The sequence below is a fragment of the Apium graveolens genome, chromosome 9 (genome assembly GCF_009905375.1).
Source record: "Apium graveolens cultivar Ventura chromosome 9, ASM990537v1, whole genome shotgun sequence".
NCBI lineage: Eukaryota > Viridiplantae > Streptophyta > Magnoliopsida > Apiales > Apiaceae > Apium > Apium graveolens.
Window position 1 is genome coordinate 226,353,359 of NC_133655.1, and position 15,024 is coordinate 226,368,382.

Genomic DNA, 15,024 nt, shown 5'->3' on the forward strand with positions numbered 1-15,024 from the left:
AGAATATTAAATTTTCTTTTTTATTAAATATTTGGAAGGTAATTGAAGAGAAGTTTTAGGAGAATAATAAGATGGTTATTTGAGTTTAAAAGAATAAGGTAATTAAGATTTTTTTTGATTAAATAATTTTAAATTCTGAGAAAATTAGAAAATTAAGTTGAGATGATATGACCTAAACGTCATCGTTTTCCTCCTTTATAAAAGTATATTATTGATTGATTGTGTGTGATTATGCATTAACAAAATAAGTTATTATTTTGAGTAGAATGTTTGTTGCGTCGTTTCTCAAATTCTAACACTCATAATGTTACGTAATGAATACAACACAGTGGTGAATGTATTTTGGATTATTTTTAAATTTTTTAAATTGTTATAGATGTGGTGAACAAAGTAATCTAACTTGGAGAGATAAAGTGTTTTAACAGAAACAATAAAACATGCACATGAACACACTATCTTCAAAACTCACTTAATTTTAAATTAAAATCAAGTAGGTGTTGCTACAAATTTTGGGGTTCTTTTTGATAAAGAACTCAGCTTCTTTCTTGAGAGAGTTACCAGATTTTAGATCTATTTGTTACAACTAAAACAAAGCATCCAGTGTTTACTTTATAGAACAGTAAACACAGGTTTTACAGCATGCAATAGCATGTACTAAACCCTACTTCAGGTTAACTAAAACTTTTTGCTTCTGGCTTAGTGTATCTTTGCAAATCGTGCATGTCTGTGACTTTACTTTGTCAGTTAATCTTGGCCTTTGATCTTGTACTCTTCTGCTCCTTTTTGTAGACTTTTCAAATCAGTGATTGATTTGTTTGTTGATTGATAATCTTAGATCTTTAACTGGTCTGCATTTTGTACTTTGAGTTTTACATCGAGATCTCCAGTTTGAACTATAGAGAACTGACATCTCATAGTATAATAACTTATCGAGGTCTCTGAGTTCTCAAATGTGAACTTGACTTATTGAGATCTCCGAGTTCTCGAATGAGCTTGACTTGTCGAGATCTCTGAGTTCTCTAATGAGCTTGTCTTGTCGAGGTCTCCAAGTCTTTGCATGTAGAATTAACTTGTCGATATCTCTAATCTTCTTATCTTTACTTTGGCTTATCGATATCTCTGAGTTCTCTAATGCAGAAATGACTTGTCAATATATCCAATCTTCATTTTGGCCTGTTGATATCTCTGAAACTTCTCTATAAGCTATCTTGACTTATCGATAAGTCATTCATGAGTTCTCGAATGACTTCTCTATATGACTTGATCTGTGACTTGTAGATTTCTTGACTTTGAATATTTTTCTCAAAACAAATTTATTCAACTCCAAATTTCTTTATACTTTCTCTGAGGCATGATCTTCTTCCAGAGTTTATTCTTGGGCTTGAGACTGTTTACAGAAAAATACTCCAGTCTAATCTTGTTGTGCAAGACATGCCTGTACCTTAACAAGACGAAGAAAATTTGTCAACCCTAATTAAGTTGTATTGTTATCTTAATTTATATTTTGTATTTGTAACATTTTAAAGTCTGTAAAAACGCAAAGGAGGAGATTTGAGTCTTTTTCCTTAAACAGTATCAAGCCTAAGGATTCTATCTGGAAGAAGATCAAGATGATCATGCCTCAGAAGAATTTTGAAGAAGTTTGGAGTTGAATAAATCTGTTTGGATAAAAATACTCTAAGTCAAGATCTCTACAAGTCACAGATTTAGTGTTATAGAGAAGTCATTCGAGAACTCCAAATGACTTATCGAGAAGTCAGGAAAGCTACTAGAGAACTCAGAGAGATATCGACAAGTCAATTGAAGACATGAAGTTTGGAGATATCGACAAGTCATTTCGTCACTAGAGAACTCAGAGTTATCGACAAATCTACATTCATTAGAGAACTCTGAGTTATCGATAAGTCAAAGTCCACTAGAGAACTCAGAGATATCGATAAGTCAAAATTCACTAGAGAACTCTAAGTTGTCGACAAGTCAAAGTGAAGACATGAAGCTGAGAGATCTCGACAAGGCAAAGTCTCATTCGAGAACTCAGAGACCTCTATAAGTCAAATTCACTATAGAGTATTAGAGATCTCGATAAGTCAATATACTTATCGAGATGTCAAGGTCTCTATATGCCTAACTGGAGATCTCGAGGTAAATTCTCAAAGTACAAAATGTAGACCAGTTCAATATCCAAGATATACAATCAACAAACAATCCAACCAGCTGGATTGACAAGTCCACAAAAAGCGGCTTGAAGGATGTGCAAGATCAATGGTGAAGATTAACTGACAAAAGAAGATCAAGATAATCACATGATTCTAAAGATATGTTAAGCCAGAAGTAGAAGATTCACTTTTCCTAAAATGGAAATGACAAGTGACAGTTTAGTAAAGGTTAATAGCATGTCTTATTGTACACTGTGTAAACTAGTAGTTAACTGAGTTATAAAGTTTAATACTGGTCTTTTTTCAGTTGTAACAATTTAGATAGAAAATATTGTAACACTCTCAAGAAGAAGCTAAGCTCTTTACCAACAAAGAGCCTAGAAATTTTATAGCAAAACATTCTTAATTCTAATATAAAATTAAGTGAGTTTTAAAAATCTGTGTTTTTTATTCTTGCAAGTTTAATTTCTGCATGAACACACTTTTACTACAAGATTTAATTTACTTTGTTTGTTAGATATATTTGAGATGTCATGTCTAATATGTTTCATGTTTAGTTTTCAGATCTTAACAAACATGAAATATCAGGACTTACTGTAATCAGTACTTACTGGAAGTCAGAACATAATATCAGGACTTAAGGTCATATCAGAACTTAAGTGCGGGAGGACTTACAATTAAGGAAGGAAGCTGATTAAAAGTAGAAGATCGAGACAAAAATAAAAGAAGATATGCATGGAAAGAATTAGAAGACTGGAAGACTTGTATAAGATATCTGATTGATATATTTTAGGAGACAGAATTATATTCCATATCAATTAGAATTTATCTTGTAACTGTGTAGTATATAAACACAGACATAGGTTTACACTATATGTGTTATCATTATCGAGATACATTATTCATGTAACCTAGAAGCTCTTAGTGATATTTGTTCATCACTGAGAAAGAACAGTTCCATTATAACAGAGTTTATTATATTGAATACATCTATTTACTGTTACTTGTGTTCAAGATCGATTTGATTGTAATAACACTGTATTCAACCCCCTTCTACAGTTGTGTGACCTAACAATTGGTATCAGAGTTTATCTGTTAACACACATACAGTAAAGATCCAAAAAATCATGTTTGAAGAAGCACAAACTCCAACCAAGCCCACCAAAACTGAAGAAACTAAAAACACTCAAATCCACAGTTGATATGAGACTATTAGGGTTCCCATACTGAGACCTTCTGAGTATCCCATATGGAAAGTAAAAATGGCGATGTTTCTGGAAGCTACAGATCTAGAATACCTTGATAGGATTAATGAAGGACCATATAAGCCTACCAAGCTCTCTGTTGTAGTTGCAGATCAACCAGCAAAGTCCATACCAAAGGAGAAAGGTGATTACACAGCTGAAGACATCTCATCTATTGCCAAGGATGCAAGGGTAAGGCATTTGCTGCATAGTGCCATTGATAATGTCATGTCAAACAGGGTAATTAATTGCAAGACTGCAAAGGAGATATGGGATGCTTTGGAGACAAGATGTCAGGGAACTGAAGCAATCAAAAAGAACAGGAGGATTATACTAACTCAAGAGTATGAGCACTTTGACTCAAAAGCTGGTGAGTCGTTAACTGAATTATATGACAGGTTTGTCAAACTCTTGAATGATCTGTCACTGGTGGACAAGGAATATGATCTTGAAGATTCAAATCTGAAATTCCTTTTAGCTCTTCTTGAAAATTGGGATTTGAAGTCTACTACCATAAGAGACAACTATGCTCTTGATGAAACTACTCTGGATGAAATTTATGGTATGCTCAAGACTTATGAACTTGAGATGGATCAAAGGAGCAAGAGACATGGGAGAAAGTCAAGGATAATTGCTCTTAAGGCTGAGGAGGAATATCCTAAAGTTGTTGTCTCAAAGAAGGGCAAAGAAAAGGCTCTCATCATAAAGTCTGATTCAGAGTCATCATATTCTGATAATGATGATTCAGAAACTGAAAGCTTACCTGAAATGGATGATGATGCAGAGATGATGAAATTTTGTGCTCTTATGGTGAAGGGTATCACAAAGATAGCCTACAGGAAATTCAGAAAGGGAAAGAAGTTTTCCAGGAAAGGTGTAAGTGCTGATAAGAAAGGGTTCAGAAAGTCTGAAGACAAAAGTGCAAAGTTTGACAGAGGAGACAACTCAAATGTCAAATGCTACAATTGTGGTGAAAGAGGCCACATATCTCCTGACTGCAAGAAAGGAAAGAGTGACAAAGGCAATGTAACACCCCCAAATCCGGGGTCGGGGATCCGGGTTGTCACGAGTTTCATTTCCCTTAATAACACCCAATCTTAATAAACAATCAACTACTCTGTACGGTGACCCCACAATAAACACACACACCACAAGTTATAGTCTCAGAGATGAATATCAAAAAAAAACACAAGTTCTTATATTCCACAATTATAAACCGTTACACCTTAAAAGGGTTCTGAATAAATTTACATATTCCTTGCCATTATTACAATTCATATTATACATAAGTCTGGTTCATCAATAGTTGAAAACCTAGCCTATTGGTAGCTCCTACCAGCTACGGCGGCATCAATGCTTCCAGAAGACTGCGGAACGTTTTCTAACCGCTTGCGAATCGGGAGCTTGGTCCTGTTCATCTTTTCTATCTGTTGTTGTGTGATGAAAGAAGAAGCAAGGGTGAACAGCAAGCCCACCAAAATAATATGTATAATGATTAACAATATATGAGCCTTCTCATAGTACTCATGAAAGTCTTGGTCAAAAGAAATGAACCAAGTTTGATATCTTAATGCGATGAAGTCGCAAAATATTCAGTATATATACATATATACTTTTCAAAATCTTGGAAGTCCTCTTCCATGCATAATATACACAGAGTTCCAGTTTATAACTGTATAAAACTATCGTTGCAAGGTGATCTCATATATCTAACCTTGTCTCAACGTTTTTCTGAAAATCTTTGACATGCATAAGATAATCATTTACTAGATATAAGTTTAAAAGATGAAGTTACAAGATACTCCAATATACTTATATCTTCTCCAAATACTACTTGAACTACCACCGTTCAAGTTATAATGAGCTTTCAACAGTTCATCACATAGATGAGACTACAATACAAGATTTGAATAGATTAATCTTTGAAGTATTATTGAAGGAAATGAAGTTATGATATACTTCATTAAGACTCGGTATATATATATCCACATATACATCTTCTTTATACATTTCCGGAAAACCTCTGTCATGTAAAGTATGAACAGAATTTGTAACATCCAATAAATTTTTGGAAGGAAAAGAATTTTGGCATAAACCCGATATCTTGCTGATCAGGCAAAGATACCAATAAGTAACCTTTTCTATTAGTAGATGGATGAATCCCCCACCGGTCATCACCCTGGCCACATAAGGACCTTGTGCTGGACCGCCACCCGGCCTCTTACGCGTTGATGGACTGCCACCCAGCCACTTACACTTTGATAGACCGTACCCCGGCCTGTCGCTTATGCCGACTCAATTAGATGGGCTTACTTCCCGAACGTTGGGTAAGTAATCAATTCATTTGTCAAAATAACAACCTCGTTGTGAATATAATATACACCACAGAGCCGGATCCCTCAGGTTTTGAGCGAGTATTTAAATCCCCTTTTGAAAGGAGGATCTTAAATATAAAAGAATGAGTTTTGGGATCCGCCCTAACTTTTAGAAATCATTTTGAAGACTCGAAAATATTTTTAAGAATGTTTGGAGTACTGCTGATTTATTAAAATAAATCAGTCCCGATATATTAGAGATATCTGAATATTATTATTTTAATAATATTCTCATAAAGATAATCCTTATAAAAATATTCGAAGTAGAAGTTTTAAAACTCATACTTGAAATGGATATTAAATAACCAAAGATATACTTATATGAAAGTACTATCTTTATTTGAATAATCGAAAATAAGTTTGATTATCGAACATTATTCTTTAATAAAATAAAGAATATTATTAAATAATAAGCGGAGTCATAATACCTCGAATGAATATTATAAATAATATTCATTAAATAAAATAAACGAAGTCATACATCCTCAAATGAATATCCAATTAATAATCATTAAATAGAATAAACAGAGTCATAAGTCCTCGAATGAATATTCAAATAATATTTATTAAATAATATAAAGTTATTGAATAAACCTTATTCGATTAATAGTTTTGAAAACTATTCATATATATATATATATATATATATTATACTCGGGAGCCTCGCCTCCCGGTTTTAGAAAAAGTTCACCTTTTGATCCCCTGTACTAAGGGTAAACTCAAATACCGCTTATCTCTAGCATAGGTATTATGCAACTATAAGCATTTGAACCAACAGATATATAAATCAAGAATATGAACCAGGCATGCATATATACCATATCACATGCTACAATATATCGCAAGAATTTGCTAATAACAAATATGCATTTATCGCAAGATCATGCATATACACATATACATCACAACAACAGTTATACGGGTAGAAAACTTGCCTGAGCGACTGGGGGTTACAAATGGCTCGGGACGAGTCTGGTAACCTATAAACAACATGTAAGTTGGAATTAAACCAAAGTCACTTGTAAATCTATACTTTAACCAAATTAGACTCTAACGCTCGCTTTGCGCTTACTGATTCTCTTAAGTCGCTCGAGTACCCTCGGCTCCCCCATTTTTAATAATTTAACCACTACGACTTTTAAGGCGATTCCTTTGCGAGTGTCTTACCAACTGCCTATTACACTTTATATAAATGTTTCATACTCCAATTAGTCCTTTAAGGTCTTTATCCTATGTTTCAAAGTAAGGCGAGGGGTAATGGTTCGGTCGCGAAACGCTGTTACTTAAAACGGTCGTTTCTCCTAAACCGTACATCGGATTCAAACGAACCACATATCAAAATGAAGCTCGTAACATGAACTATATAAACATGGCAATGGTCAAAACCTAGCAGGGAGTTCTGGGGTCCTAATTTTATGAACAAAAGCAGTATAAAGTAAATCGGACATTACGACGGATATGTTTACGCGATTTCCCAATTTTATACCATTCCAATTCAATCACCAATCAACCCCAATCCATTAATACAACCAAAGTCCATCCATATCACACTACAACAGCCCCAAAAACATCAAGTTCTCCAATTTATTTTATTCTCAATCATGAATTTAAAACTATACTTAAGTCCTTTACTAATCAACAAGTTTCAACATTCAATTCACTACAACTCCAACCCAAACTCTAAACCTACAAGCATTAAGCTACTATTTTACCATAACAACCAAAATCATCCTAATATACAAAGTAAAGCTAGGGTTTGGAGATGATATACCTTCCTTGAAGTGATGTGAGTAGCTAGGAAGCCTTAAGAAGCCTTGAGATGTCTTAGGGATGCTTGGATCTTAAAGGAAAAACAAGAAAAATCAAGTTAAAAATCTTGAAATCACTATTCATTATCTTCTTCATTCATTTCTTGGAAGAGATTGAGAATGAATTGGAGGCTTAAACTTATAGGATAGCCATAACTATGCATAAGGAGTACTAGATAATTATCTTACCAATTTAGGAAGCTTGGAACTTGAATTTTGAAAATTCTTCTTCTTGAAATGAAGAAAAGCCGAGAGCAATGTTGAAGAAAGAAATGATTTTGTGTTTTGCTTTGATTTGTTTTGGCTAGCTTGGTTGTTTTTTGTTTTGTTTTTGGTTATTACCTTTCTAACCTTGAACTTTGTGTGGTTTTAAATCAACCACACCTCCTTCCCCTTATGTCATGCTTATGTCACTTTGTGATGTCATCATCCCTTACTTGCCCTCTTCTTATTGGTTGGATGACCTCATCATCCCTAACCTCCTTGATTAACTTCCTAATTGTTTGCCTAATGACCGCTGATCTGTTATACAGTTCACTTAATTTTCGTTCTCGTTTCTCGTTTGAGGGATCATACCCGGGATCTTATTACTTGGGTTTCCTTAACCTTTCTCAATACATTATAATCCTTTTATGATCCTCTCTTATAATCCTTTAATTTAAATCCTTTTTATCCTGTTACCTTATGCTCAATTCTTTCCGTATCTAGTGGATTTCCGGAAAAAATCAAAAGGTTCAAATTTGGATTCTGACGATCTTTACATACACTTATATAACATATAGAGTACCAATAAAATCTCAGAATATCCATAAAAGAAACCCTACATAGTGTGGCATGAAAAGTTTTCTTGTTCAGAAATATCAGCAAAAACACTATTCATAAGGGTTACAAAAAGTTCAAAATTTTGGGGGTTATTACAGTCTCCCCTCCTTAAAAGGATTCCGTCCCGGAATCAGATAGAAAATGAATAGGGATACTCTCTTAGCATTGCACTTTCTAACTCTCACTTAATTTTCCCTCATTGGGGTTCTACCATCAAACTCTGACTAGTTTGTTAACCCTTACTGGTTGCTCCATATAGGTCAAGTCTGGTTGCATGTCTATGCGCTCATATGCCCCTATTTATCTGGCATCCGAATTACACTACCTTAATATTGATACGTGGAACACGTTATGAACTTACTACATGTTCGGGGGTAGGTGTAATAACCCCAAAATTTTGAACTTTTTGTAACCCTTATGAATAGTGTTTTTGCTGATATTTCTGAACAAGAAAACTTTTCATGCCACACTATGTAGGGGTTCTTATATGGATATTCTGATATTTTATTGGTACTCTATATGATATATAAGTGTATGTAAAGATCGTCAGAATCCAAATCCGAACACTTTGATTTTTCCCGGAAATCCACCAGATATCGAAAGAATTGAGTATAAGGTAACATGATAAAAAAGATTTAAATTCAAGGATTTTAATAGATGATAATAAAAAGGAATATAATGTATTGAGAAAGGTTAAGGGAACCTAAGTAATAAGATCCCGGGTATGATCCCTCAAACGAGAAACGAGAACGAAAGATAAGCGAACCGTATAACAGATCAGCGGTTATTAGGCAAACAATTAGGAGTTAATCAAGCAGGTCAGGGATGATGAGGTCATCAAACCAATAAGAAGAGGGCAAGTAAGGGATGATGACATAACAAGGTGACATAAGCATGACATAAGGGGGAAGGAGGTGTGGTTGATTTAAAACCACACAAAGTTCATGGTTAAAAAGGTAATTAAGCAAAATCAAGCTAAAAACAACCAACCAACAATCATTTCACCCAAAACACAAAGATCATTTCATTTTCTTCATCTTGCTCTCGGCTTTTCTTCTTTTCCAAAGAAAGAAAAATCAAAATCCTAGTTCCAAGCTTTGTTAAATCACAAGGTAATTATCCAAGACTCCTTATGCATAGTTATGGATATCCTATAAGTTTGAGCTCCTAAATCATTCACAATCTCTTCCTAAAAATCATGGAAGAAGATGGTGAATAGTGTTTTTCAAGAACTAAATTTTTTTGTTCTTGAAGTTTTGTTTAGATTAAGCTTGGATAAGGACTTTAAGGGTGATTCCAAGCCATTCTCTTGATTTTCTACTCTCCAAGGAAGGTATAAACCCTCCAAACCCTAACTTTATTTGAGTAATTAGGTTTAGTTTTGTTGTTATAATTCATGAGAGGTTTGCTAGTTGTAAATGTAGAGATTAGTTGATTTTGTGAAGTTTTTGGAGTGGTAGTTCTTGGATTGTTGATTAATGAACTTAAGTGTAGTTAAATTCAAGTTTAAGAATAAGTATAAATTGTTAATGTTGAGTTGTTGGGGCTGTTATGATGTAGTATGTATGGAGTTTTGATTGGGTTGTGATTGTGGATTGATTGTGGGTTGAATTGGAGTGTTTTAAATTTGGGAAATCGCGTGAACATAGCCGTCGTAATGTCCGATTTACTTTAGGCTGTTTTGTTCTTAATATTAGGACCCGAGAACTCCCTGCTAGGTTTTGACCATTGCCATTATTAGATAGTTCATGTTACGAGCTTCGTTTTGATATGTGGTTCGTTTGATTCCGATGTACGGTTTAGGAGAAACGGCCGTTTTAAGTAACGATATTTCGCGAACGAACCATTACCCCTCGCCTTACTTCGAAACATAGGTTAAAGACCTTAAAGGACTAATTGGAGTATGAAACATTTATGTAAAGTGTAATAGGTAGTTGGTAAGACACTCGCGAAAGAATCGCCTTAAAACTCGTAATGGTTAATTTATTAAAAATGGTGGAGCCGAGGGTACTCGAGCGACTTAAGTGAATCGTTAAGCGCAAAGCGAGCGTCAGAGTCTAAATTGGTTAAAGTATAGATTTATAAGTGACTTTGGTTTAATTCCAACTTATATGTTGTTTATAGGTTACCAGACTCGTCCCAAGCCATTTGTAACCCCCAGTCGCTCAGGCAAGTTTTCTACCCGTTATATTGTTGTTGTGATGTATATATGTATATGCATTATCTTGTGATAAGTGCATGATTGTTATTAGCAAATCTTGCGATATATTGGAGCATGTGATATGATATTTATATGCATGTTTGTTTCGTAATCTTGATATCTAATTGTTGATTCAATGCTTATAAGTTGCATAATACCTATGCTAGAGATAAGCAGTAGTTGCGTATACCCTTAGTATAGAGGACCCAAAGGTGAACATTTTCTAAACCGGGAGTCGATGTTCCCGAGTATAATATATATATATATTTATTTATATATATATAGATATAGTTTTCAAAACTATTAATCGAATAAGGTTTATTCGATAACTTTATTTTATTAAATGAATATTATTTTGAATATTCATTCGAGGACTTATGACTCCGCTTAATTTATTAAATAAATATTATTTTGAATATTCATTCGAGGACTTATGACTCCGCTTAATTTATTAAATGAATATTATTTTTGAATATTCATTCGAGGACTTATGACTCCGCTTATTTTATTAAATAATATTCTTTATTTTATTAAAGAATAATGTTTCGATAATCAAACTTATTTTCGATTATTCAAATAAAGATCGTGCTTTCGTATAAGTATATCTTTGGTTATTTATTATTCATTTCAAGTATGAGTTTTAAAACTTCTACTTCAATTATTTTTATAGAGAATATCCTTTATGGGAATATTATTTAAATGATAATATTCAGATATTTTCTAATATATCGGGACTGATTTATTTCATTGAATCAGCATTACTCCAAACATTCTTAAAAATGTTTTCGAGTCTTCAAAATGATTTCTAAAAGTTAGGGCGGATCCCAAAACTCATTCTTTTATATTTAAGATCCTCCTTTCGAAGGAGATTTAAATACTCGCTCAAAACCTGGGGGATCCGGCTCTGTGGTGTATTTTACATTCGCAACGTGGTTGCTGTTTTGAGAAAACAATTTGATTACTTGCCCAACGTTCGGGAAGTAAGTCCATCTAATTGAGTCGGCATAAGCGATAGGCCGGGGTACGGTCTATCAAAGTGTAAGTGGCTGGGTGGCAGTCCATCAACGCGTAAGAGGTCGGGTGGCGGTCCAGCACAAGGTCCTTATGTGGCCAGGGTGATGACCGGTGGGGGATTCATCCATCTACTAGTAGAAAATGTTACTTATTGGTATCTTTGCCTGATCAGCAAGATATCGGGTTTATGCCAAAATTCTTTTTCTTTCCAAAATTCATTGGATGTTACAAACTCTGTTCATACTTTACATAACAGCAGGAAATGTTTAAGAGTGTTAGGAATATATGTGCATTAGTTTGATGATATGTTTAACAAAATACTTAAGTAGAAATTTAGTGTCAGTAGCCTCAACGGATAAGACCACTTTGGCTATCCGTTGATGGTGTAGCTTTACTTAGAAATAAGTCTAGTATTGTAGCATATTTCAGTCTCTGTATTTAAAATGTAATTCTTAGAAGTTGAGAGAAACTATAAGTCATGTTGACTACTAGATGATATGCAGATAGGAAGGCCAATTGTAAATATTTCATGCCTTGTAATTTTGTATAAATGAAGTGGTATCAACGGATGACTTAAAGACCTTCAACGGATGAGAAGCTAAGCTTCAACGGATGTCTCTAAAGCTTCAACGGATAACATCCTTCAACGGATGAGAGCATCAACGGATAAATGCATCAACGGATGAAAGCTTCAACGGATAACATCCTTCAACGGATGAAGTCATTAACGGATGAAAGCTTCAACGGATGTTCTGCTAATTAGCCGTTGATAAGTGGTAGTTGTACCTACAGACAGAGGCACATGGGTTGACAGAGAAAACTGAGATGTGGTAGCCGAATTTCAGGATCAACAGAAAAAGCAGCCGTTCTTCTTTAGTACAAAGATGCAATAGTCAACAAAGTACTGGAGTGAACAGGAAAAGAAGCAAGTGAAGAACTTATTTTACTATTGTAATTTTATATTGTTTTTCACTTGTACACTTGGTAATATATAAACCAAGAAGAAGCTAGTAATTAGAAAGAGATTTTCCAGAGCTGTTAAGAAATATCTTGAGAGAAAATTCATCTAGTTTGTACTAGGATGCAGCTGTGATCAACATTGTTGAACACAGATTTTCTAATATACCATCTCTGGTGGAACAACAAATCCACCAGAAAAGTTTTTAAAGTTTGTTGTGTTCTTTACATTTTGTGTTTGAATATATATCTGTCTGCATTAGCTCAAAGCAATTCATACACTTGTTCATCTAGAACACACTGCTTTAATAAACTTCTCAAAACCTGAAAAAGTTTTGAGATTTACATTCAACCCCCCTTCTGTAAATCTCATTGTTAGTCCTCTAGGAATAACAATTGGTATCAGAGCAAGCTCTTGACACACAAAGAGTTTAAAGATCTTGGAATCTAACAAAGATGAGTAAGAAGGATATTGGAGTAAAGATCCCAGTTCTTGACAAAGACAGTTATCACCACTGGAAGGTGAAAATGCACCTTCATCTACTCTCCCAAGATGAAGGTTATGTAAACTGCATTGAGAATGGTCCTCACATTCCCCACAAAGTAGCCACAGTTGCTACGGCCACAATTGCTGTTGGTCAATCCATTCCAAAACCTAGAGCAGAATGGACAATGGAAGACACAGAAGAAGTCCACAAGGATAAGAAGGCTATGAACATTTTGTTTAATGGTCTTGACAAGGATATGTTTGATAATGTGATAAATTGTTCAACTGCCAAAGAGGTTTGGGACACAGTTCAGTTGCTGTGTGAAGGTACAGAACAAGTAAAAGAGAACAAAATGCAGCTTCTCATTCAACAGTATGAGTACTTTCATTTTGAAGAGAATGAATCTTTAAATGACACATTTAATAGATTCCAAAAGCTGTTGAATGGACTGAAGCTGTATGGTAGAGTGTACCAGGTGAAGGATTCAAATCTTAAATTTTTGAGATCCTTACCAAAGGAATGGAAACCCATGACTGTTTCCTTAAGAAACTCTCAGGATTATAAGGACTTTACTCTTGAAAGATTATATGGAATCTTGAAGACTTATGAACTAGAGTTGGAACAGGATGAGGTATTGGAGAGGGGGAGAAAGAAAGGAGGTTCAGTTGCATTGGTAGCTGAAAATGAGAAAGAATGCAGAAAAGAAACTGTGAGATCTACATCAAGCTCCAAAGATGGTGTAAGAAATCCAGAATCAGACAAGGGTAAAGAGCAAGTTGCTGAAAATGAAGACAACTCCAGTCAAGATGACTCTGATGGTATTGATGAGCATCTTGCATTTCTGTCCAGGAGATTTGCAAAGATGAAGTTCAGGAAAAACACTAGAGCCACTAAACCCTATAAGAACATGGTGGACAAATCCAAGTTCAAGTGTTTTAATTGTGGTATAAGTGGACACTTTGCAAGTGAGTGCAGAAAGCCAACCTCTGAAAAGAAGAAATTTGAACAAGTAGATTACAAAAAGAAATATTTTGATCTACTCAAACAGAAGGAAAGGGCTTTCATCACTCAAGAAAAGGACTGGGCAGCTGATGGAGATGAAGAGGATGAAGATGTGGATTATGTCAACCTTGCTCTCATGGCTGATTCTGAAGAAAACGAAGTTAGTTCATCAAGCAATCAGGTAATCACTACTGATTTAACACAGCTTACTAAAGAAGAGTGCAATGATGCTTTCAATGACATGTCTACTGAATTGTATCATTTGCGTGTGTCTCTTAAATCTCTTGCTAAAGAAAATAGTAGGATCAAAGAGAACAATCTGTTTTTAAGTAATAGAAATACTGTGTTAGAAAATAAGTTGATTGACCTAGAGAAAACCAAATTGCATTGTATATCTGTTGAAAATGAACTAGCTGAATCTGTTAAGAAAGTAGAAATACTTTCCAATCAATTAGAGAAAGAGCAAGAGGTGATTAAAGCCTGGAAAACATCTAGGGATGTAAGTGCTCAAATTGCCAAAGTCCAAGGAATTGAATCATTCTGTGAAACTGCCTGGGATAAAAATAAAAAGAAACTGGAATTAATTGATGGACTGTCAACGGATGTGGAATCAACGGATGATGAAAGTTATCCGTTGAAGGAAGAAAAGGAACATCCGTTGAAGGTTCCTCAATTAAAACAGGCAGATGTTTCTAAAAGAGAAAATCTAAAGAAACTCAACAAAAAGTTTGGTTCAACTTCAAAGAACTTTGTCAAAGAAGGAGCAAGCACATCCAAAGATGTCAGAAAGGTGAATGTAGGGCACATGACCTTAGAACAGTTAAACAATAGGCTCAAGATGGTTGAGGATAAAAAGGAATCCAAAAGGAAATCCAACAGAAATGGGAAGGTAGGAGTTAACAAACATAACAATTACACACCTGACAAGTATGCTCCTAGAAAAAGCTGTGTGCATTGT